Source organism: Lepidochelys kempii, chromosome 6 (assembly GCF_965140265.1).
Source record: "Lepidochelys kempii isolate rLepKem1 chromosome 6, rLepKem1.hap2, whole genome shotgun sequence".
Lineage (NCBI taxonomy): Eukaryota > Metazoa > Chordata > Testudines > Cheloniidae > Lepidochelys > Lepidochelys kempii.
In genome coordinates this window covers 18998344-19023145 of record NC_133261.1, presented here as the reverse complement: position 1 = coordinate 19023145, position 24802 = coordinate 18998344, and the positions used below count along the sequence as shown (strand labels likewise).

The following is a 24802-nucleotide window of genomic DNA, read 5'->3' as shown; positions in this document are numbered from 1 at the left end:
GCCGTCGTCAACGTAGTCCTGGGTGCTCTTTTAACTGGGCACCTGGGCAAACATGGGAGTGACTCAGTCAGGTCATTTCTCTTGTTTCGTTTCATGGCGATTGAGTCCTACCGGCAGTGCACTGTCTTTTAATCTGAAGCTAGCAGAAGATGATGGCCAGTAGTCATACTGCACTGTCTTCTGCCGAGCACCCAGGAGATGACGATGGCTAGCGGTCGTACTGCACAGTCTGCTGCCAGCAAAATGTATAAAGATAGATGAAGTGGCTCAAAACAAGAAATAGACCAGATTTGTTTTGTATTCATTTTCTCCTCCCTCCCTCCCTCTGTGAAATCAATGGCCTGCTAAACCCAGTTTTGAGTTCTATCCTTGAGGTTTTGAGTTCTATCCTTGAGGGGATCATTCAGTTTCTCGCAAAGCCACCCCCTTTGTTGATTTTAATTCCCTGTAAGCCAACCCTGTAAGCCATGTCGTCAGTCACCCCTCCCTCCGTCAGAGCAACGGCAGACAATCGTTCCGCTCCTTTTTTCTGTGCGGACGCCATACCATGGCAAGCATGGAGCCCGCTCAGCTCACTTTGGCAATTAGGAGCACATTAAACACCACACGCATTATCCAGCAGTATATGCAGCACCAGAACCTGGCAAAGCGATACCGGGCAAGTAGGCGACGTCAGCGCGGTGACGAGAGTGATGAGGACATGGACACAGACTTCTCTCAAAGCATGGGCCCTGCCAATGTGGGCATCATGGTGCTAATGGGCAGGTTCATGCGGTGGAATGCCAATTCTGGGCCCAGGAAACAAGCACAAACTGGTAGGACTGCATAGTGTTGCAGGTCTGGGACGATTCCCAGTGGCTGCGAAACTTTCGCATGCGTAAGGGCACTTTCATGGAACTTTGTGACTTGCTTTCCCCTTCCCTGAAGCACATGAATACCAAGATGAGAGCAGCCCTCACAGTCAAGAAGCGACTGGCAATGGCCCTGTGGAAGCTTGCAATGCCAGACAGCTACCGGTCAGTCGGGAATCAATTTGGAGTGGGCAAATCTACTGTGGGGGCTGCTGTGATGCAAGTAGCCCACGCAATCAAAGATCTGCTGATATCAAGGGTAGTGACCCTGGGAAATGTGCAGGTCATAGTGGATGGCTTTGCTGCAATGGGACTCCCTAACTGTGGTGGGGCCATAGACGGAACCCATATCACTATCTTGGCACCAGAGCACCAAGCCGGCGAGTACATAAACCGCAAGGGGTACTTTTCAATAGTGCTGCAAACACTGGTGGATCACAAGGGACGTTTCACCAAAATCAACGTGGGATGGCCGGGAAAGGTACATGACGCTTGCATCTTCAGGAACTCTGGTCTGTTTCAAAAGCTGCAGGAAGGGACTTTATTCCCAGACCAGAAAATAACCGTTGGGGATGTTGAAATGCCTATAGTTATCCTTGGGGACCCAGCCTATCCCTTAATGCCATGGCTCATGAAGGCGTACACAGGCAGCCTGGACAGTAGTCAGGAGCTGTTCAACTACAGGCTGAGCAAGTGCAGAATGGTGGTAGAATGTGCATTTGGACGTTTAAAAGTGCGCTGGCACAGTTTATTGACTCGCTTAGACCTCAGCAAAACCAATATTCCCACTGTTATTACTGATTGCTGTGCGCTCCACAATATCTGTGAGAGTAAGGGGGAGACGTATATGGTGGGGTGGGAGGTTGAGGCAAATCGCCTGGCTGCTGGTTACGCACAGCCAGACACCAGAGAGGTTAGAAGAGCACAGGAGGGCGTGGTGCGCATCAGAGAAGCTTTGAAAACCAGTTTCATGACTGGCTGGGCTATGGTGTGAAAGTTCTGTTTGTTTCTCCTTGATGAAACCCCCCGCCCCTTGGTTCACTCTACTTCCCTGTAAGCTAACAACCGTCCCCACCTCCCTTCGATCACCACTTGCAGAGGCAATAAAGTCATTGTTGCTTCACATTCATGCATTCTTTATTCATTCATCACACAAATAGGGGGATAACTACCAAGGTAGCCCAGGAGGGGTGGTGGAGGAGGGAAGGACAAGGCCACACAGCACTTTAAAAGTTTACCACTTTAAAACTTATTGAATGCCAGCCTTCTGTTGCTTGGGCAATCCTCTGTGGTGGAGTGGCTGGGTGGCCGGAGGCCCCCACACCGCATTCTTGGGCGTCTGGGTGAGGAGGCTATGGAACTTGGGGAGGAGGGTGGTTGGTTACACATGGGCTGTAGTGGCAGTCTGTGCTCCTGCTGCCTTTCCTGCAGCTCAACCATATGCTGGAGGGCATTAGTTTGATCCTCCAGCAGCCTCAGCATTGAATTCTGCCTCCTCTCATCACGCTGCCACCACCTTTCAGCTTCAGCCCTCTCTTCAGCCCACCACTTACTCTCTTCAGCCCGCCATCTCTCCTCCCGGTCATATTGTGCTTTCCTGCACTCTGACATGGTCTGCCTCCATGCATTCATCTGTGCTCTGTCAGTGTGGGAGGACAGCATGAGCTCAGAGAACATTTCATCACGAGTGCGTTTTTTTCACCTTCTAATCTTTGCTAGCCTCTGGGAAGGAGAAGATCCTGTGATCATTGAAACGCATGCAGCTGGTGGAGAAAAAAAAAGGGACAGTGGTATTTAAAAAGACACATTTTATAGAACAATGGGTACACTCTTTCACAGTAAACCTTGCTGTTAACATTACATACATAGCACATGTGCTTTCGTTAAAAGGTCGCATTTTGCCTCCCCACAGTGCATGGCTAGTCCCTCCCCCCTCCCCGTGGCTAACAGCGGGGAACATTTCTGTTCAGCCACAGGCAAACAGCCCAGCAGAAACGGGCACCTCTGAGTGTCCCCTTAAGTAAAGCACCGTATTTCAACCAGGTGACCATGAATGATATCACTCTCCTGAGGATAACACAGAGAGATAAAGAACGGATGTTGTTTGAACGCCAGCAAATATACACTGCAATGCTTTGTTCTACAATGATTCCCAAGGATGTGCTACTGGCCTGGAGTGGTAAAGTGTTCTACCAAGGATGATTTAAGCGCTAATCCCCTTGTCAGGGGTGGAGTACAGAAATCGATTTTAAGAGCCCTTTGAGTTGAAAAAAAGGGCTTCGTCATGTGGACGGGTGCAGGGTTAAATCGATTTGAGGTCGAATTTAGCAGCCTTAACGCCTAGTGTAGACCAGGGCTAAGTGCCAGAGTGGGAAATCAGCCTATGACAAGCACACAGTCTTGAAGACTGTAAGAGATGGAGAATACATCATTTCCCTGGGCACTGTAAAGCCAGCATAGATGGCCATCTCAGGATTGCCCTGGCCAGGTGGGTTTCCCAGAATAGGGCTCTAGACTACCGCCTCCCCTGCCCCGATATAGGACATGTGGCCAGGAAAAGAAGGCACAGCTGGAGCGTTGTTGTGCTCCGATAATCCCCTGGTTAGAAGTTGGACATACACATGGCATACAGTTGTTGTTCACACCCCTTTGAGTACTGTGACAAGTGGAACTCAGGTGGACATAAGAATATGGGTCAGCTGTAGAGCATGACTAAACCAAACATAACCATTCTCTAAAAATAACCTAAGAATATAAGAGTGGCCATACTGGGTCAGACCAAAGGCCCATCTAGCCCAATATCCTGTCTTCCAACAGGTTTCAGAGTAGTAGGTGCCCTGGACGGAATGAACAGAACAGGTTATCATCTAGTGATCCACCCCTATCACCCATTTCCAGCTTCTGGCAAACAGAAAAGAACACTCCAAAGGAGAGGGTTTGTTTAGGCTAGGCTAGGAGAACACAACTAGGAGTAATGGACTGAAATTAAGTAGGAAAATATAGGCTGCCATAGTTCCCTCTAAAGTGTGTGCATCTGCATGGCTGCACCCGGGCATAAGGGAATGAAAGGCTGCCAACCTAATTAGTGGAGTCGCACAAACGTGCCTCCACTAATTAGGTGCTTCCTTGATGCTGGAGAGAGGATGTGGAAGGTGAGGTGGTGGGGGGAATAGGAGGTGGGTGGGGAAACTAAGTTTGGGCTCTCCCAGGACTCCCAACCCCAGCTGGGCTGCATGCAGTCGCTGGGGAGAGATGTGACTTTCTCAAGCAGCCACCTGTCTGCAGCCCTAGATGGGCTGCCTTGGAGGGGAGAGTGATTCTGTGTCTCTCCAAGCTCCAGCTGTGCTGTGGGGGCTGTGAACACCTTTTCCTGCTAGTCCTGGCCCCTGCCCTGCTGAAAGTGGCTGGCAGCTGAGCTCAGTAACTCATGGCTTCTAGATCACTCAGGTGCTCTTCATTAGCCTGAGCAGTACCTGCCATCCAGGCTCCCGTTGGGGCAGCTGGGATGGGGTTGGGAAAGCAAATCCAATTCCTGCAGGCAGAAGGTAGCTGTGAGAGGGGGGCTGGGCTCCCTCAGATGTCATTCTGTGAGCTAGAAATGGAGCTGCCTCTGCCTACTGAGTACCCCTTGCACAATCCTAGAATATCAGGGTTGGAAGGGACCTCAGGAGGTCATCTAGTCCAACCCCCTGCTCAAAGCAGGACCAATCCTCAACTAACTCATCCCAGCCAGGGCGTTGTCAAGCCTGACCTTAAAAACTTCTAAGGAAAGAGATTCCACCACCTCCCTAGATAACGCATTTCAGTGCTTCACCACCCTCCTAGTGAAAAAGTTTTTCCTAATATCCAACCTAAACCTCCCCCACTGCCACTTGAGACCATTACTCCTCGTTCTGTCATCTGCTACCTCTGAGAACAGTCTAGATCCATCCTCTTTGGAGCCCCCTTTCAGCTAGTTGAATGCTGAGGAATGAGCTGACTTGGGGGAGGAACTGGGGGCAGAAGCCCAGTCGTAAGGGCTGGCAGTCACAGGCTGGTTGCAGCCTCTTCCCTGTGCCTGCGGTGTGGGCAGGACCATCCTTAGGCAAATGTAGCATGCACAGCTGCATAGGGCAACACCAAATTTGGCGCACCAGTTAGTGGCGGTACCCTATGCTGCATATGCTTAAGGCCACCACTGGCTGCGGGCAGCTCCGGCAGCCCCATTCCCTGGCCCCCCACCCCCGTCTCCACCTCCTGGCCCCGGCATCCCCAATTCCCCAGCCCCCAACCCCCTGCTCCGCTTCCCGGCCTGCAGTTCTGACAGGCTGCACTGCTCCCCCTTCAGCCTGCTCCTCCTCCCGGCCCACAACTCCAGCCAGCTGCGCCATTCTCTCTTCTGCCTGCTCCCACACCCCCCAGCCTCCCTGCCCTCCACAGCTCCTGCCCCTGCACCCCTGAGGGCAGCCCGGGGTTGTGGGTGCGGGTGGTTGGACTGTGTAGGGCACCGAAAATCATGAGGACAGCCCTGGGTATGGGGCTTACTTTGGGTCTAAGTGTTTGTACTTTCATTTGTATTTGGAGATGCTGGGCAGGAGGGAAAATAATTAAATGTCCCAGTGTCTGTCTCCCTCTGAGCTGTGATGAGGGGCAGTTCTGGGCACCAAGGTACTGACAGAGGAGGGGGCGCTTGTAGAAGAGTGACAGCAGACATCCAGGGGCTGTATTACGAGGGAAAAGCTAAATCCATATCACTTAGCTGAATGATGCCTAGGGAAAGCGTATGACAGTCCAAGTCACACCACTGAGTGGGATGGCTGTATATAGCAAAGCACTGGGGGAGAGTAACTGGATGAACGTAGAAAGGGAGGGGAGCATTTAGGCAGAGCAGGAAAAGCTTTATGAGCATGCAAAAGAGCGAGTGAAAGATTATTCCACATTGACTGATCTCCTGGTGGGTGGTGACCTGGGAAAGAGGAGAGTTCGACTCTGTCTCTCCCAGCCCTAGCTGGGCTGTGGGGGTTGGGAGAGACTCTGCTGGAGAAAAAAAACACAGTTACTGCTTACTGGAGTTAGTTTTTTAAAAAGAATCCAAATAAATCATCTCTTCTCCTCCCCAAATCTGTCATTAAAAATCACATTTAATAACTTTTTATAACCACAAAAATGGCAATGTATTATTTATGCCTAGCTTTTGAATTGGATGGCATTTCAGAATTGCTTAATTGATACATAGATTAATTAGTTTAGTTCCTAAAATGAAGGCTACCTCCAACAGCTACTTAAAATGTTTGGATTTAGCTTTGTCTGGGAACATGTATTATAGCTTTAAAGTTTGATTTTGAAGGGCCAAAATCCATTAACATGTATGTAAAAACATAGCCATAGTCTCTGTCTAAGAACTTTTCACACAGGCCCAAATTCCACAGCTTGGTCTGAGGCCTGGGGCCTAGCTAACAATGAACAATATATGGCTAAGAAAAACAGGAGACAACCTCGCTTTGTTTCAACTAGATAAGCAAAGTCAGCAAAACTCCAGATGGGGAATAGTAATTGGGTGTTATTATCATGAGTTACAGACACACAAAGCACTAAGAAGAGCCTCAAAGTCTACTCCTGATGCAGGAAGGAGATAGTGAACACCATCCCCAAATGCCTACCAGGGTTCAGGGAGAGGCCCAACATGTCAGTATGAGATATGACATCCACCCCCTTCACAGCTGCCTACTCTAGTTCTCAGAAACACAATGGTGAACCCTAAAACAATTACTATTTTTTGTGTACTTTTCACTGTCTTTTTCCTTTCAACCCCCAGGAATGTACCTGTTGGACAACCGGAAGAGCTACCTCATTCCTATGGACACCAAAATCCAGGATTTAATCTACACATTGCAACAGGAATAGTTTGAGGGAAACTATTAATACACCTGTGTATTAGCAATATGTTAACCTGAGCCATGGGCGGGGCCATTATGTAATCTTTTAGACTATTGGTTTATTGTGCAAATCTTGTCTTGCTGCTAGAACCTATCCAGGGGCTCGGGACCTCCCACCCCATCACTTCTGTCCACCCATGAGCACCCTATATAATCTATTGTAATCAATTGTTTAGCAGTGTCTCTGAGTCTAATAAGCGAAGTGATACTCCGCCAGTGCTGTGCGCAATAAACCCTCGTGCTTGACTCTACACGGTGTCCATTTCTGTTCCTTCAGATTTGCAGTATCACTCTTCTGTTTTCTAACCTGGCGTTTGTCCCAGTCCCAGCTCCAGGGTTGCAGTACCCAGGAGAGATGCTTTTCTTAATGGAAATCACTTGGATTCCAGACATGTGATTTCCATTAAGGTTTCAAATTTGTTTGGCGAGAGGTATTGGAAACCGTTAAGGCCAGATCTTTACTATCTGCTATAGTTCTGGCTCTTCAGAATATTCCCATTGACTCATAAATAGTAAGCACTAGGGGTTTGATGTTAGGTGCTTTGTAGGATGATATTTTGCAAGCTCTTTGGGGTCTGCCTGCAAAGCAGGGGTCTGTCTTTGAACTCCGGTGCCATGTGTTAATGTGCTCTGTTTGCTTAAGGGGCTTGTAAAAACTTAATGAGCCTGTCATAAATATAAAGGGAAGGGTAAACACCTTTAAAATCCCTCCTGGCCAGAGGAAAAACCCTTTCACCTGTAAAGGGTTAAGAAGCTAGGATAACCTCGCTGGCACCTGACCAAAATGACCAATGAGGAGACAAGATACTTTCAAAGCTGGGAGGGAGAAACAAAGGTTCTCTCTGTCTGTGTGATGCTTTTGCCGGGAAGAGAACAGGAATGGAGTCTTAGAACTTAGTAAGTAATCTAGCTAGATATGCGCTAGATTCTGTTTTGTTTAAATGGCTGAGAAAAATAAGTTGTGCTGAATAGAATGTAGATTCCTGTTTTTGTGTCTTTTTGTAACTTAAGGTTTTGCCTAGAGGGATTCTCTATGTTTTGAATCTGATTACCCTATAAGGTATTTACCATCCTGATTTTACAAAGGTAATTCTTTTACTTTTTCTTCAATTAAAATTCTTCTTTTAAGAACCTGATTGCTTTTTCATTGTTATTAAGATCCAAGGGTTTGGGTCTGTGTTCACCTATGCAGATTGGTGAGGATTTTTATCAAGCCTTCCCCAGGAAAGGGGGAGTAAAGGTAAGGGAGGATTTGGGGGGGGGAAAGACATTTCCAAACGGGCTCTTTCCCAGTAATATACCAGTTAGACATTTGGTGGTGGCAGCGATAAAGTCCAAGGGCAAAAGGTAAAATAGTTTCTACCTTGGGGAAGTTTTAACCTAAGCTGGTAAAAGTAAGTTTAGGAGGTTTTCATGCAGGTCCCCACATCTGTCCCTAGAGTTCAGAGTGGGGAAGGAACCTTGACACCTTCCTTAGAAGTTTTTAAGGTCAGGCTTGACAAAGCCCTGGCTGGGATGATTTAGTTGGGGATTGGTCCTGCTTTGAGCAGGGGGTTGGACTAGATGACCTCCTGAGGTCTCTTCCAATCCTGATATTCTATGATTCTATGACGGAGTTGGTTGTCAAACTGCCACTGCGGGTAGTATAGCTGAGGGCAAGATCATGAAGGGAGCTGATATTTTCCTGATCTCCATTTTGGCTGTGGTGTATATATATACCAAGGGATTTTAGAGTGGCTCGGGAGTCTTTCATTGAGTGTAAGGAGTTGTCTGTGTGCTCAGAAAAGAGTTTTTGTCCCTTGGACGGGAGATCCTTGACTGTATTTTGCACCTCCTTAGGGAATCCTGAAAGGCTCAACCATTATGCACGTCACATTACTACTGTGGCCGCAATGGATCAGGCAGCTGTGTCAGCTAAGGTTTCAGAGTAGCAGCCATGTTAGTCTGTATTCGCAAAAAGAAAAGAAGTACTTGTGACACCTTAGAGACTAACCAATATATTTGAGCATAAGCTTTCATGAGCTACAGCTCACTTCATCGGATGCATTCCAGGGAGGCCAGCGGGGCCATGTGAGCTATTAAGTGACCTTCCAAAATGAGGGGCAGGAATTGTTCCATTTTTGCCTCTGGCAGATAGTGGCAAAGTCCCTCCAGCTTAGAATAATTTCTGTAATTGTATTTGGCCATAAGGACCTCATAGTTGGAAATTCAAATTTGGAGGGTAGCAGACTAATAGGATTTTCTGCCCGGGAGATCTAAACATTTCCAATCTCGGTCACAATGGCAAGTTTGGGATTGATATTGACAGCCCTTCACCTGCACTGCATTCACCACGAGAGAATTCAGGGCAGGATGTGAAAATAAAAACTCTGCATATTTTGCAGGTACATAATATTTCCTATCGGCCCTTTTGCATGCAGGGGGAATAGAGGCTGGAGTCTGTCAAAGAAGGTTTGCAGGTTCAAGGGACAAAAACTCTTTTCTGAGCACACAGACAATTCCTTACACTCAATGAAAGACTCCAATCCACTCTAAAATCTCTTGGTATGTACACACCACAGACAAACCAGAGATTGGGAAAATACTGTTAATAGGTAGGGCAATTTTTGTTCTGGAGGAGGTATGAAGAATGCCAATCAATTTGTGTTGTTGTTCCTTGACCTCATGGAGCGGGATGTTTAGGGAGTCAGACACTCTACAAAACAACTCCTGAAAGTGACAAAAATCATCAGCCACTGTGGGAGGTGGTGGCATGATGGCTTCATCAGGTGAAGATGAAGACAAATGGAGGACCAGACCTACCTCCTCATCCTGCTCTCCTTCCACTTCCTCCTCCAGTGCTGGTATTTGCACTGTCTGTGGCTCTGGAGGTCGAGAGATTGTTGAGGAGGGGATGGATGGAAGCCGGTGTGTTTGCAGCGGTGAGGAATAACCGAATTGTGCCCTATACGTGGCCCAGGAGTCCCAATATGGCCAATTAGGGTGAAAAGGGAATAAATGGTTGCATCCATGGGGGCCCCTGAAAAGACTGGGTGCCCTGAACTGCGGCAGGTAAGGCTGTAAGTTGATGTCAATTGCCCTGATGTTGATGGGGCAAAAGATTCTTGATATTCATCCTCGACGTCACTAGGGAAAGTAGGTGCCGTCCCTGTGGGACAGTGTGAAGAGTGTCTTGATTGTTATGTGGGTAAGACTTAGGAAACCTCCTGTCTAAGGAGTGGAGCATCCGGTGTGCCAGATATAGGGAGGTCTGACAAATGTGTGAATCCATGTGGGGAAGCTCTCCTCAGTTCTGATGTGGAGTGTGGCGCTGAGGTGTGATATGGAAAAGGATCAGCAGATGGCACCAGAGAGCTTTTTGGAGCTACAGATTTATTCAGAGTTTGCAAAGGTGCGGGTGGCTTTTTCTGTACCAAGGATTTGTGTGAATAGGGCTTCGGTGCCGTGCGCAGCATCAGGGCCGAGGGCTTCACTGGAGCCAGCTGTTTTGCCGGTGCCGTTGTCAGTGCCGATGGCTTCCTCGATGCCAGGAACAGTCCTGGAGCTGTAACGAAGTAGGGGGCCCGCTTCAGTCGCCAACAACAGAAGGTGACGCCAATACTGTTTCACCCCATTTCCTTCCTTAGACTGACTCTGAGGAACAGAGGGTGTCAGTCTGGAGCAGATCTGTGCCCCTTGTCAGATGCCGTTGAAGCCACGGACCGAGTCGGGGATGGCACTCTTCTTGTTTGTGCTTCAGAAACTGAGGAAGGGGCCGGTCTCTTCTTACCCTCAGTCCTATCAGAGGATGTTTTGCTCTTGCTGGGGCTAGAGGAGTGAGGGTCAGTAGACAGCCTCACCGAGCGTGAGGAATTCTCTGGTGAGGAAAAGGAACCGGGGTCCGACGCAGGTTGCAGGGACTTATCCATGAGAATGAATTTGAGTTTAAGATCCTTGTCCCTTCTGTCTCTCGGCTTTAACCCCAGGCAATGGGAACACTTCTGAGGCATGAGTCCCTCTCCTAGGCAGTGGATACACTTTGAGCTGCCGTCCGTTATAGAGAAGGCAGCTCCATAGGAGACATACTGCTTAAACACGGGTGAACCAGACATACGGGTGAGGGAGTCACTTCCCTGAGGGGAAGTAGCGAAAAATGGGAGAATGAAATATTTTCTTTTCTTTTCTTTTGTTTTAGGAGGAAGAAAGAGAAAAGGGAAACTAACAACGATGAGAAGAAAGCAGGAAAGCTACTATCTAAAGAGCAACGTGGGCTCTGCTAAGTGTTCCATTCCAGACCGCAGGCAGGAGAGAAGGAACTGAGGCTGGTAGGACTGCACAGCGCTATATATACGACCTGCGCACGGGAGGGGAGGTGCGCATGTGAGGTCCCACGGCCACTGCTGTTGAGATCTCCAACTCAAGAAGCGAAGCCGCTGCCGCACCTACAGTGGAGCGCCCCTGGGAACATCACTCGAAGAAGAACCTAGGGGAGCAGTGGGTAGGCCAAGACCCCCAGACTCATAGTGGAAACAGTGACTATTTTGATGTCCTTATTCTGTAAAAATAGGGTACCTTCCTGCCCACTGTCAAGGAGTCTCAAGTTTCTAAACACCCTGGTTTCACGCATTTTATCCATACATGTGTTAATGAATCGCCCTTGATGGTCCTCCAAAGCTTGTAACACTAGGGAATATCTCTTTCTGCCAATGAACCTGTTTGCATTTCTTTTGGACAGATTATGCTCACATGGGTACCATCTATGGCTTCTGCACAGTTTGGGAATCCCAGCTGCTGAAACCTCCTAGGATATGTGTGTTCTGTGATTAGATTTCGCCAACCCTGTAACAAATATGAACTTCTGAAGTACTATAGTTGACTTGTCATGAAGTCACAGTCTCCTTGGTCCCCTGTCTTGCCAACCTGGTCAGCTCAGCTTGTCATCAATGGTTGCTTTACTCCAAAAAATCACAAAATACTCAAGTTGCTCCAGTCCCTAGGGACCAGTCACTTATCTCAGGGCAAGTCATACCTTAGACCTCACACCAAAGACAACACTGGCAGCCCATTCTATAGTAAACTAACTACAGATTTAATAACTAAGAAAAGAAATGGGGCAAGCAGGCATATACACACAGATGAGCTACCAGCTATGTTTTAAGATTAGCAAAGTTGTAGAGATTTGTTAATTCAAAATGCCCTTCAGGGCAAACCCGGAGATAACTCTAGGGGTGTCTACTTCAGTCTTAATATCTCTGGCCCTGTCAGAGTCCAAAAAGCAAAGAGACACCTTGATTTTTCTGTTTGAGGCATTTTATACCTTTGCTCCTCAGAAATCAAGCTTATAGCAACAGTTCACAGGCAGGTCTCTTCTTTCTGGTGGGGGAGGGGAAGGAGGAATACACTTTAAAGTCTTTGATCTCACACAATGTCCCATTCGTTGCATTATACAACGAATAATAAGTCACAGCGGTTTCCATTGCAAATGTTTGCTAAGGCTTTATGACATGGGGTAGGTATAGCTGAGTGAGAACAATCCATGCAACATCCTACTAGCTTTTCAAGTAGTATAAACACTGAACACATTCATACAATCTTTAGATCTATTTTTACAATACTAACACGCATGACAGCTGGACTGGTTTCCAGCTATGAATTTGTCAGTGCTCGGGTGACGCTTTCAGCCTTAGGATGAACTGGCATTTGGTCTACCAGCATCACACCACAATCTCAGCCAAACAGAGAGCTGGTGTTTCTTTATGGAATTTTGGAATTAAAAAGGAAAGAAAGTGGAGATATTCCAGCCACAGATGAAGAGCTCTCTCAATTCCTTGAAAAGGAAAGTGTACCAAGCCACATTGCTGCTGTAGGAGACTCACGGCAACACTAAAGACTGTTTCAACTAATTGTAGTACATAGGAATAGAGTAATACCCCTTTAAGTAGCTTGTGAGCTGTCTAGTGGTGATCACTGTTCTGTTCTAGAAGCCATCAGAAACTAGTCAGAGGAGCAGTGTGTATTAAACTAGGCCTTGCATGTCTGTATATAGTTAATAAACATGGTTCTTTGGGAGCCAGCTGAGCCCATGGAGTTTCTTCATAGTATGTTTTTTGTGTAATGAGCAAAAGACACAATACTAATCATAACACATTTTTTATTTGTAACAAACAAGTTTTGATAAATTTAGCCATTTTTCCTGTTTTTAATTTGTCTAAGACCAAACCAGGGTTCTTACAGACTTCATAATTTGCAACTGTCCATATAATTTCTGTGAAAACATTACAGCTGGATTTGCAATGAATTGGTAGAATACTGCTTTTGTTTGATTTTAAATGCAAATTCTATGTTTACTAACAAAGAAAACCCAAAATAGAAATGGAGGTGAAATATTTGGCAGAGCTCAGCCTTAAAATGAAATGTCAGCTCTGGGAGTGGCATAGCTTCATGGCTTCATAATGGCACAGCAGATGCAGGGATGTGTCACTTGGGGTGATCCGAGAAGTGTTTTGTCACTTAGGGGCAGTCAAAACCCAGTTTCTTATGGAAGGTTGTGGGGGGGGGTGACAAATGTAGGGCTTCTGATTTTAGGTTTTTACTGATTAACATGGACAAAAACACCCCGATACAAAAAATGAAACTGGTGTTTATCCAATAAAGACTAGACAAAACAACGGAAATGTTTGCTTGTATTTAGGGGCTTCTTGTACACAGAGCAGTAATACGGACTACAGGTGTGCAATTTTTAAGCACACCAAGATGTTGTGCATCAGCAGGGTCTGTGTAGACCCAGCTGGTGGACGCTATACGTTTGAAACAGTGCTATGTTAAATTGCACAAGGGAACATTATAAGTCTCTAAGGTGCCACAAGTACTCCTTTTCTTTTTGCGAATACAGACTAACACGGCTGTTCCTCTGAAACCTATAAGGAGATTACTCACTACAGTAATATCTGACTGTATAATACTACATAATGTACATGACTCATTACCGTATGTACTTAAAAAACCCTGGAACCCTCTGATTTTTTGACATCTACATAAGACTCAAAAATAGCTAAAAAATAACACACACACCCCCAAATGAAACTAATAAACCCTGAAAAAAAGAAGCCCTAGACATAGGTCAGCATATTGGTCAGGAATAAAGCTTCAGGCTGGGAAAAGACGTATCCCAGCTACTTCAGAGCCATCTAATGGTTGTAGCGACATGTCACTTGTGGTGACCTGAGAAATACTTTGTCATAACCAGTCAAAACCCAGTTTTTTATTTAAATTATTAATTTATTAATCACCATTATCAACTATTATAAGATTCATTCACATCTATTATGGTGAAGTCTGAAAATTAAATTTTACATTGAATATTTAGGAATTTTTGGTCTTTGAATAAGGGAACCACAAATAAGGAACAAGGAACCAACTTCAGCCTTGTCAAAGACAGTGAGAGTGTGATGAGATTGAAAGACAGAGACTGGGATCAAGAGAGGGAAAAAGAAGCAAAAGAAATCCAGCAGGGATAAATTAGGGGACGGATGATCTTGTGATTAATGCACAGACCTGTGAGCCCAGACTTCAGGGTTCTATTCTTGGCTCTGTCACTGGCTCACTGTGAAATGGAGACAATAATACTGATCTGCCTCACAGCAAGGTGAAATTATGAAAGAACCATAAAACAGTGGGATGGGAATTTTAACATTAGTCCTAGATGGTTGAGGAGCTACCTATCTATGAGACACTTCCACCCCCATCTCTCCTTATGACACAGCACCTCAGCTGAGATCAGCAGAGATACTAAAGCCCTGCTGGTATAAACAAGGGGCTGCTAGCAGGGCATTCTCTGTGAGGGCCTCACAACTTTGTAATTTTCTCCCCGTCCCTTCGTTCAAAATAACCCAAATTTGATGTTCTTCAAGGTACATAGCAAAGCTTAGCTTTTTCCCTGGGGTTTCTGAATAGGGGAACTGCAAGAATAGGAAATTACTGGGTGGGGGTTGAGTTTATAATTTGCCTGGCTTGCTAGTGGTGAATTACATTGAATTGTAGTCCTGCACAGTGTATGTTGTGTTATATCATTAAGTTATGTCAAGGCCTGAAAGAGCAAAGGAACCACTGAGGAGATTTTGTTTGGAAGGTACATGGCTGTGGATGGGAAGAGAAGACCCTGTGGAGTCAGGCAATGGGAGAACCTAGAGTGGATTACGTCTGGTCTGTGGGTGAAACCAAGGGAGCCTATTGGTAGATGAGAGAAGAGAAACACTTAATAGAGGCCATAGGCCCACTATCTTCTAAGGGCACCAGAAGACCAAAAATCCCACCCGGCAATAGGGATAAGCAGGATGTCATGGAGATGGTCATGGGGCCAGGTGGGAGCCTCTGTAGGTTGGGTTAAGTGTCCAGATTCTTAGATGCTAAACCTTTTAAAGTTTCCCAGTTACACATTCTATGTGTCGTTTTGGAAAGTGGAGACTGGTTTATGGCCTGCTATTATATGAATTTACTATGTGCTTTATGCTATATAGTGTATTGCAGGCTGTGTGCTTCTATATACGTTGCTGCAATATTAATTATGGTATTTTCTGCATTTTATTCCCCTTTTAGCATTAGAAGCAGGATAATAATTTTTTGAAGGAGGAAAAGAAAATATTATGTTTAGAGTTACAGGGAGCAGGGGATATTTGGTACATTTAAAGCCCCCCATCCACATTCCTACTGGCCACAAACCCTAAGTTCTTCTGCAAAATTTATAAATTAGAGTTGTGCATAAGCACCACATGGTACCATCTGTTTAACCAGAAATCAATGATGGTGCTGTGTGATTAGTTCTACTTCCCCACCTTCTAGGCTAAATTAGAACCAAGAGAAATGGTGACGGAGTGGATGTTACAGAAGATTTTATTCTCCACTAACTGTTCTTCACACATGGATTTCTACCTCAGGGGATGATTTTGCAGCAGATCATTCTTGCTATGGAGTCATCAAGGATCGGTGTCAGGTGACACTTCCATTGCTGTTAATAAAACAGTGATGATCACATACTGTCCCACTCTAAAATTAGTGTTTGGATGGATCTGAATATACTGAATGCTTTATTTGTCTTTGAAGGATCATTAGTGCTGGCCTCTCTGCAATTACTAATTACACCTGCTGGCCTAGAATCATCCATCTTGAGTGAAACACACATTTTCCTTCCATCTCACACTCTGCCATACGCAGCAGAATGTCGCACATTAACTCATTTGCAGGACAGCTGCCACCAACCTCCCCTTTCCCCTTCGCATCGCTGCTCCGAGACCCCTGTAGTACTTCCTCCTATGGCTGCCCACAGCAGCCCCTTCCCCAGCACGTTGCTTCCTCCTCTTCCTGATTTACAAGTGCTCCATCTCCTCTCATAACACACACGCTCCAGGCCAGTCCTGTCAGTGTTCCAAACACTAGGACCTCCGGGCTCAAGCCCTCCATGGGTTCCCATAAACACTCAGGCTTTCACAGCCCCCTTACAAGAGGGGCGATTCTTCACCACACAACTTCCACAAACCTTAACACTTTCTGTCCGGGGTTCCTCAAGACCTACACACACTGATTGCAGGGGTACCATGAGCCCTGGCATAAGGGCAAAGTTCTTCAACCCTCGGTTACCACTCTAGTTGGTGCCTAAGCCCTCCCTCTGCTTCAGGCTCCAGCTGTGGGACCACATGTTATGGAGCAGCTGCCCAACCTCAAACTCTGACCTGTTCTGCTTTATGGGACCTGGGGTACTTCAAACTTTTTGCACTGACTTCTCCTGCAAGGCCTCCTCAGACAGCTTCAACCAATCACAATCCCAGCTTCTCCCTTAGAACAGGGTGTCACCGTGCCTCAGTGGGTCAAAACTGAGAATACCAAATTTAGGACAAACTGCTGAGAAATAAGACAGATACACCCCAAAACTGGTGGTTATTCTTCCATAAGATATACCAAACCAGCAACAAAAGTAAACTTCTGTTTCACCACATTGGCTAACAAGAAGTCAGAAAAGCAGCCTCCTTAGGGATTCCAGTCCTTGTATCACTGCCAAAATCACTAGACTTAATGGTGAGTGGTTATTTAAAACTAACTTAATCAAACAAAAGGGTTCTTCTGATCCCTAAGGACCAGCCACATACCCAGGTCAATAGACATATAATAATTGCAACGTTCTTGGATCAGGCTTGTAGCAGTGATGGAATAAACTTCTAGCTTAAATCAAGTCTCTGGTTGCTTCCAAATCATTGGAAGGCCCTTAGTCCCTTGGTTAGAATGATCCCATTAGTATAAGTTCAAAGTCCAGAGGTTTGAGCAGGAAAGAGGAAAAATGGAGATCATAGAATACCACGGTTGGAAGGGACCTCAGGAAGTCATCTAGTCCAACCCCCTGCTCAAAGCAGGACCAATCCCCAATTTTTGCCCCAGATCCCTAAATGGCCCCCTCAAGGATTGAACTCACAACCCTGGGTTTAGCAGGCCAATGCTCAAACCACCGAGCTATCCCTCCCCCCGAAAATGAGGCCTCCGATGATGTGACTTATCCAGTGCCATGGGTCTACTCTGGGGGTTTGCACCCACCAAACTCACCCCCTATAGAGGCTATCAAACATCCATTCAAGGACAATACATTTTAATTTCTACTGAGCTGGGCAGGATTCAAACCAGTGACCTGCAGATAACAGGTCCCATAGCTCACTAAGGTTATGGTCACACTACAAGTGCTACAGCTACAGATGTTTCCAGCGCCTTTTATAGCCCCTGCCAAGTGAAGGGAATCCAATTGTTCTCACTGTAGACAATTTCAGGGAACAAGACGGTGTTTGGGGTCACATGGGCAAGTCACATGTCCATGCATGATTTTGCTCAGTCACAGCAGAAGCATAAGTGTAGATAGTCCACTGTGAATTAAGTGTTCCTTAATAAGCCATTTAACTTGAATAGTCCCTTTGAGATTTGCAGGCTAAATAACTTATGGGTGCTACCCAGAAGCAAACACGTTAGAAATACAGGTATAGAGCCAATACTCTTAACTTCAGATACAAACATGACACACGCGTACAAACAGCCTAATCATATGGAGCAAATCATAACCTTCCCGACAACACCTTGCTTGACACACGTCGTACAAGCTTTGTTGCAATTCTATAACAGTGGTAGCAACAATGACATGTTCATATTTTAACCAGATAACATCACACTGGGCCAAACCAGCCCCCCTTGCCAGTTTCTGGCTTTGCCTAGCTTCCCCCTGCACCCACCGAGCTTCCCCCGAGTCACAAACTCCCTCTGGCGACACGGCCCTGAGACTGCCCGGCCCAACAGGGGCTGAGACCTCACAACAGGAGCGCGGCCCCAGGCAGCCAGCGGCAGCTCAGGAGTTTCTGTCCTTAGATAGGATTCTGGACAGAGCGACCAGCCAATCCCTATCTCCACTCCCCGGACAATGAAGCCAGGATCCACCTGAGAAAGAAGGAAATGACACAATAGGGACAGTAACAGCTAAGAAAAGTGGTGAGAAAACTCAACCTCACACAGATTTGGAGATTTTCAGTCCAGAAAGGACCACTACTTCATCTTGTCTGACCTCCTGTATAACAGAAGCCACTGAATTTCACACAGTCTCCCCTGTACTGAGACCAAAGCTTACGTTTCATTCAAGCAGATCTTCCAGAATGGCACACAGTCTGACGGTAAGAGATGGTGAATCCATCATTTCCATGGGCACTGTAAAACCAGCCTAGGTGGCCATCTCAGGATTGCCCTGGCCAGGTGGGTTTTTCAGGACAGGGCTCTATATCACCACCGCCCCAGCCCCAATGTAGGACACATGGCCAGGAAAAGAAGACACATCTGGAGCATTGTTGTGCTTCAATAATCCCTGGTTAGAAGTGGGACAGAAACGTGGCAAACAGCTGTCTTTGGCACCCCTTTGAGTACTATGACTACTGGAACTCAGCCGGACACAAGAATATGGCTCAGCTGTAGAGCATGACTAAACCTGAACTAAACGAGAACATGATCACTCTCTGGAAACACTGCATCAGAAAGGAACGCTCCAAAGAGAAGGTTTGTTTAGGCTGGCCCAGAAGAATACAACTAGGAGTAGTGGGCTGAAATTCAGTAGGAAAACATAGACTGAACCCAGGAAAACCTTCCTGAAGGGGAGAACTACCATATCATATTGTGGAAAAGTCTTCAGAGAGAAGTGGTTTTATGATTTAATGAACACAGATAACTGTTGGAAATGGAATGGAGCTCATTCATCCACAGTAAACTAATGGCCCACTTACGGGGCAAAATGAATTTCCACAAATTTTAGTTTCTTCCAAAGTCTTAGATTTGTAGTAATTTATGCATGTTCATAGTTTTTATTTTTCTTAAATATTATACAAATGCCTTAAAATATGTCCTGGGAAAACTGGCAGTGTAACTCTACAAAACAAGGAAAGTGGTAAGGCCAGAATAATCTGACATTATGAACACTCATCAGTGTTTGGCACAGTATCCACTGCACTCACAAAGAACATGCAGGAAAGACCTGTTATGGGAACGTTCAGAATGTTCCGCTTCTAGTAAAAATAAAATAGACACATTCTACTTCTTTTCTTTTTGGTAACTTTTCTTGATGAGGAAGTTAAAATTGTAGGAAGAATGTTTGCTTCTTTTCTCTCAATATACCGAAGCAAAATCTGACAGGGTTTATTTTGTGACATTACAGCTGCCATCTTGTAAGTATTATAGGAACCATTTTACTAACTCTACCAATTCTCAAATATACAATGTTTAATGCAGTGGAATGTGGAGACAGGCCTATCACAGATGCTAAAAGAAAACTGTAGAGATAATCTTGCAAATCAGGCCACCCTAAACATAAACTACTCCATCTACAAAACACAAAGCTAAAAGAACAAACTGGGGACCCAGCCCTGCAGTCCTTACTAAGGCAAAATGTATGTGTCCATTCCATTGCCGCCCCCAGTTCTCACAAACATTCTTTCAAAAGGGAGGAGTTACAAGCTGCCTGGTAGGTTTGGAGAATATCAGAGAGATGGGCTATTTCGCTCGTCAATCATGACGGCTCCCACTCCAGCTCATTGGAGCCAGACCTGCACAGAAGGGCTTTCAAGGAAAGGAAGAGGAAGATAAAATAAGCAAGCACTCCTCCTTTTTTCACTCCTAGGGCTGGGGTGTCTGGTTCAATTGTCCCTCCACTTGGGGACACAGAGAGGAACATTTCACCCTTCATACCATTACAGCTCCTACCCCCACTGCTCCACCCCAGTTACTTTCTTTTACTTCTTCTAACACAGCTCCAGAGATCTTTCAAGACATTTTGGAACCAGAGCAAATGGAATCCGTTATTCTCCCTTGTGGCTGCAATACAAATATATAAACAAACTATACAAATATATGAACCTGCAAACATGTGCCCTCTATTTCCAAGAGGGAGCAGAGAACTTGCCACACCCATATCTTCCTTTGTCTATCTGCACTGAAGATTCTGGCTTACTCCATATAATTTGATTGACTGTAATATGATCTTAGCTCACTGAAAGTATCACGCATTGTGGACTCAATTAAGGCACTGGAGAGAGCTTGTTTAAACTGAGTTTCAGATGTTTTTTCCGTCCAGAAATGGAGAACAGCTGTTCTCTGCAGTCTGCTATGATCAGAGCATAGTCTCACTTTTGCAAACCGCCCCTGCATTTCCTGACATTTTGAAATCAGTTTTTATTAGAACTAGCCTTGCCCCATCCCAGATAGTTAAAAACACATTTAAATTGAAGCTAAGGTTTACTTATGCAGTGTCAGCAGGTGTCCAGAATAACTGGTGGGCCTGCAGGTAGCCAGTTACCACCCCCAGTTTGCACACAGCCTTCTGTTCTCATTAGCCTTATTTTTAAAAGTGAAAACCTGAGAGGCCATTTGTCAGGGGTGTCACAAGACTTTTGTTGGGGAAGTGGTAAGAAAAACAGGCACCCTCTCCCCACCATGGCCTCTTTCAGACTGTAAAACTAGCACTTTACAGTAAAGGGCTGGAAGGGAGACAACAACTACAGTTGCTAACTCATTAATTTATTGTGAGTAGTGTGACTTTGGCCCCAGCTTTAGTCCATTATTGTGATGTGAAAAGCTGCAGCCTTCTCACAGTTTGGGGAAGCAAAATGAGAGACACTTTTCCCATCCAACGTTCTGTAGCCTCATGGAAAGTCCACTGAACTGCAAGACCAAAAACCATGACTTCCATTCCCAGCTCTTTGACTTACTGCTAATATTTCTGCACCCTCAATACAAAGGTTGCTTGGATACTCCGCCACCGTAGCAAAACTTGGAGGATTGGGCCAAAAGAAATCTGATGAGGTTCAATAAGGATAAGTGCAGGGTCCTGCACTTAGGATGGAAGAATCCAATGCACCGCTACAGACTAGGGACCGAATGGCTAGGCAGCAGTTCTGCGGAAAAGGACCTAGGGGTGACAGTGGACGAGAAGCTGGATATGAGTCAGCAGTGTGCCTTGTTGCCAAGAAGGCCAATGGCACTTTGGGATGTATAAGTAGGGGCATAGCGAGCAGATAGAGGGACGTGATCGTTCCCCTCTATTCGACATTGGTGAGGCCTCATCTGGAGTACTGTGTGGAGTACTTTTGGGCCCCACACTACAAGAAGGATGTGGATAAATTGGAGAGAGTCCAGCGAAGGGCAACAAGAATGATTAGGGGTCTGGAACACATGACTTATGAGGAGAGGCTGAGGGAGCTGGGATTGTTTAGCCTGCAGAAGAGAAGAATGAGGGGGGATTTGATAGCTGCTTTCAACTACCTGAAAGGGGGTTCCAAAGAGGATGGCTCTAGACTGTTCTCAATGGTAGCAGATGACAGAACAAGGAGTAATGGTCTCAAGTTGCAGTGGGGGAGGTTTAGATTGGATATTAGGAAAAACTTTTTCACTAAGAGGGTGGTGAAACACTGGAATGCGTTACCTAGGGAGGTGGTAGAATCTCCTTCCTTAGAGGTTTTTAAGGTCAGGCTTGACAAAGCCCTGGCTGGGATGATTTAACTGGGAATTGGTCCTTCTTCGAGCAGGGGGTTGGACTAGATGACCTTCAGGGGTCCCTTCCAACCCTGATATTCTATGATTCTATGATTCAGTGTGCTGCCCTCATCCTACACCCCAGAACAGAGTTTCTCAACTGGGGAAGGGGGCATGGTGAGCCTTCTGATGGCTCAGTGGTTATGGTAGAAGGCAGGGTGGGAGACAAACACCAGGTCACAGCACCACTTGCTCATGTGTGGCCATGACAGAGGGTGGCCTGGCCACATTTGAGTGAGCAGCCCTGCCACCTGCTGCACAGGGTTGCAGAGTCACTCAGGTTTGGCACGGCCACCCCAGGCAGAATTTGCCATAGTAGGCAGCTGCCTCATTTATCTATAGCTAGAGTGGTCCCTGCCTTTATAACCCTTATTCTAAGCCAGAGGTGGGCAAACTGCGGCCTGCGGGACCGTCCTGCTCGGCCCCTGAGCTCCCAGCCGGGGAGGCTAGTCCCCAGCCCCTCCCCTGCTGTCCCCCCTCCCCTGCAGCCTCAGTGCGCCACGCTGCCGGTGCTCTGGCCTGCCGCTCCTGCTGGGCAGCGCAGCGACATGGTTGCGAGCTCCTGCCACTCTGAGCAGCATGGTAAGGGAGCGGGGGCAGGGGCGGGGGGCTTGGATAAGGGGCAGGGGGTCCCAGGGAGCAGGGGGCAATTGGATGGGGTGGAGGTTCGGGGGGACAGTCAGGGGACAGGAGGCGGTTGGATGGAGCAGAGGTTCTGGGGGGGGCAGTCAGAAGATGGGGAACGGGGGGGGGGTGGATAGGCGTGGGAGTCCTGGGGGGCCTGTCAGGGGTGGGGGTGTGGATAGGGGTCAGGAGGGGCAGTCAGCGGACAGGGAGCAGGGGGGTTGGATAGCGGGTGGGGTTCCAGGGGGATGGTTTGGGGCCCCGGGGTCCTGGGAGGGGATGGACAGGGGACAAGGAGCGGGGGGGTTGGATGGGTCAGGGGTTCTGAAGGGGGGCATTCATGGGGGAAGGAAGTGGGAGGGTGCGGAGAGGGGGCGGGGGCCAGGCTGTTTGGGGAGGCACAGCCTTCCCTACCCGGCCCTCCATTCAGTTTCGCACCCCAATGTAACCCTTGGGCCTAAAAGTTTGCCCACCCCTGTTCTAAGCCAAGCTCTCATACCACGGAGGTCACGATCATTTGTCGGTTAGGGAATGTCTGCGCTGCACAGTTCACCCAGGCTCTTACCCAGGTTTGAGCCTTAACATCCCGCACCCCACCCCACCCCACCATCCACCCAGTAAAACCTTTGACCTTGGTTTGGAGGTGCTCTAAGGCCAGGCGAGCTCACCCGGCTTTGGGGATGGAACCCAGGCTCTGATTTAAGTCAGGCTGGAACCCACCCATTTTATCGTGAGGATGCTGGCAAAAATCACTGGAGTGCTGATAGGCCTCCAACGCTCTTCCCACAAATCCCCTGGAGGACAAATAAGTTCTCCCACAATTGACTAGGAAAGAATCTTAGTGTGTCTCTGCACAGAGAGCCCTGGGATATCCCCCCAGTAGGGTTGTCAATTCTCCCAGACTGGACTCCATTTTGCGGTGATGGCGTCCTCATTTGTGTCAATGGCGTCCAGTCCGGTCTGGGAGAGTTGGCAACCCTACCCCCCAGCCACACACAGGTGAGTGCAGAAACAGTGAGAGCACAGTAACACGGGTACGGCTTTACTGTGGGGACACTCACACCCAGGCTAGGCTAACCCAAGTGCTCAGACTCAGGTGCCAATCACCTGGGTTAACTGTGCAGTGTAGACATAGACTTTAATAGGGGAGAGCTTGCACAAGGCCACTTCAGAGAGACCTGGGAATAGCACCCAGGTCACTAAGGGTACATAGAATCATAGAATCATAGAATATCAGGGTTGGAAGGGACCCCAGAAGGTCATCTAGTCCAACCCCCTGCTCGAAGCAGGACCAATTCCCAGTTAAATCATCCCAGCCAGGGCTTTGTCAAGCCTGACCTTAAAAATCTCTAAGGAAGGAGATTCTACCACCTCCCTAGGTAACACATTCCAGTGTTTCACCACCCTCTTAGTGAAAAAGTTTTTCCTAATATCCAATCTAAACCTCCCCCACTGCAACTTGAGACCATTACTCCTCGTTCTGTCATCTGCTACCATTGAGAACAGTCTAGAGCCATCCTCTTTGGAACCCCCTTTCAGGTAGTTGAAAGCAGCTATCAAATCCCCCCTCATTCTTCTCTTCTGCAGACTAAACAATCCCAGCTCCCTCAGCCTCTCCTCATAAGTCATGTGTTCTAGACCCCTAATCATTCTTGTTGCCCTTCGCTGGACTCTCTCCAATTTATCCACATCCTTCTTGTAGTGTGGGGCCCAAAACTGGACACAGTACTCCAGATGAGGCCTCACCAATGTCGAATAGAGGGGAACGATCACGTCCCTCGATCTGCTCGCTATGCCCCTACTTATACATCCCAAAATGCCATTGGCCTTCTTAGCAACAAGGGCACACATCTACCCTGCAATTCAAAACCCGTGGCTGGGCCATGCCAGCTGATCCAGGCTCATGAGGCCTTGTTTAATTGCAGTTAATAGAGGTTCAGGCTCAGGCTGTGGCCAAAGCTCTGGGACCTCCCACCTTGCAGGGTCCTACACCCAGGCTCCCTATATCTGGCACACTGGATTCTCCACTCCTTAGACAAGATTCTTCTTTACTGCAGCCAGACATTTGTGATGACAAAGGCCAGGCAGGACGAGCTAGTTCCCCTCTGCTCTGACCCATACAAAGCTGTACTGAGTTGAGTCACAGGAACGTAGAGCATGATGCACTTACTGTAAGAGGGGGGAGTCCAGACAGAACTTGGTATCCAGCTTCCTTCCTTTGCCTCCGCTTTCTCACTATTTAGACCCACAAATAGAGAGACAAGAAGAGCCCAGGACCCAGAACGAGCAGCACTGGCTCCCTCTCGCCCCACCCTGCAGAGTCTGCACTGAGTGAGGAAACTC

The 24802-nt window shown here is 47.1% G+C and overlaps 1 protein-coding gene across 1 annotated transcript in view; it reads right to left on the bottom strand.

Moving 5' to 3' along the window:
- Nucleotides 1–24802, bottom strand: part of LOC140912507 (NACHT, LRR and PYD domains-containing protein 12-like) — a 261075-nt gene extending 236273 nt beyond the window's left edge. Inside the window, exon 1 of the mRNA XM_073346992.1 lies at nucleotides 24630–24802. The gene's annotated coding sequence lies outside the window, so the exon portion shown is untranslated. The remainder of the gene's footprint in view (nucleotides 1–24629) is intronic.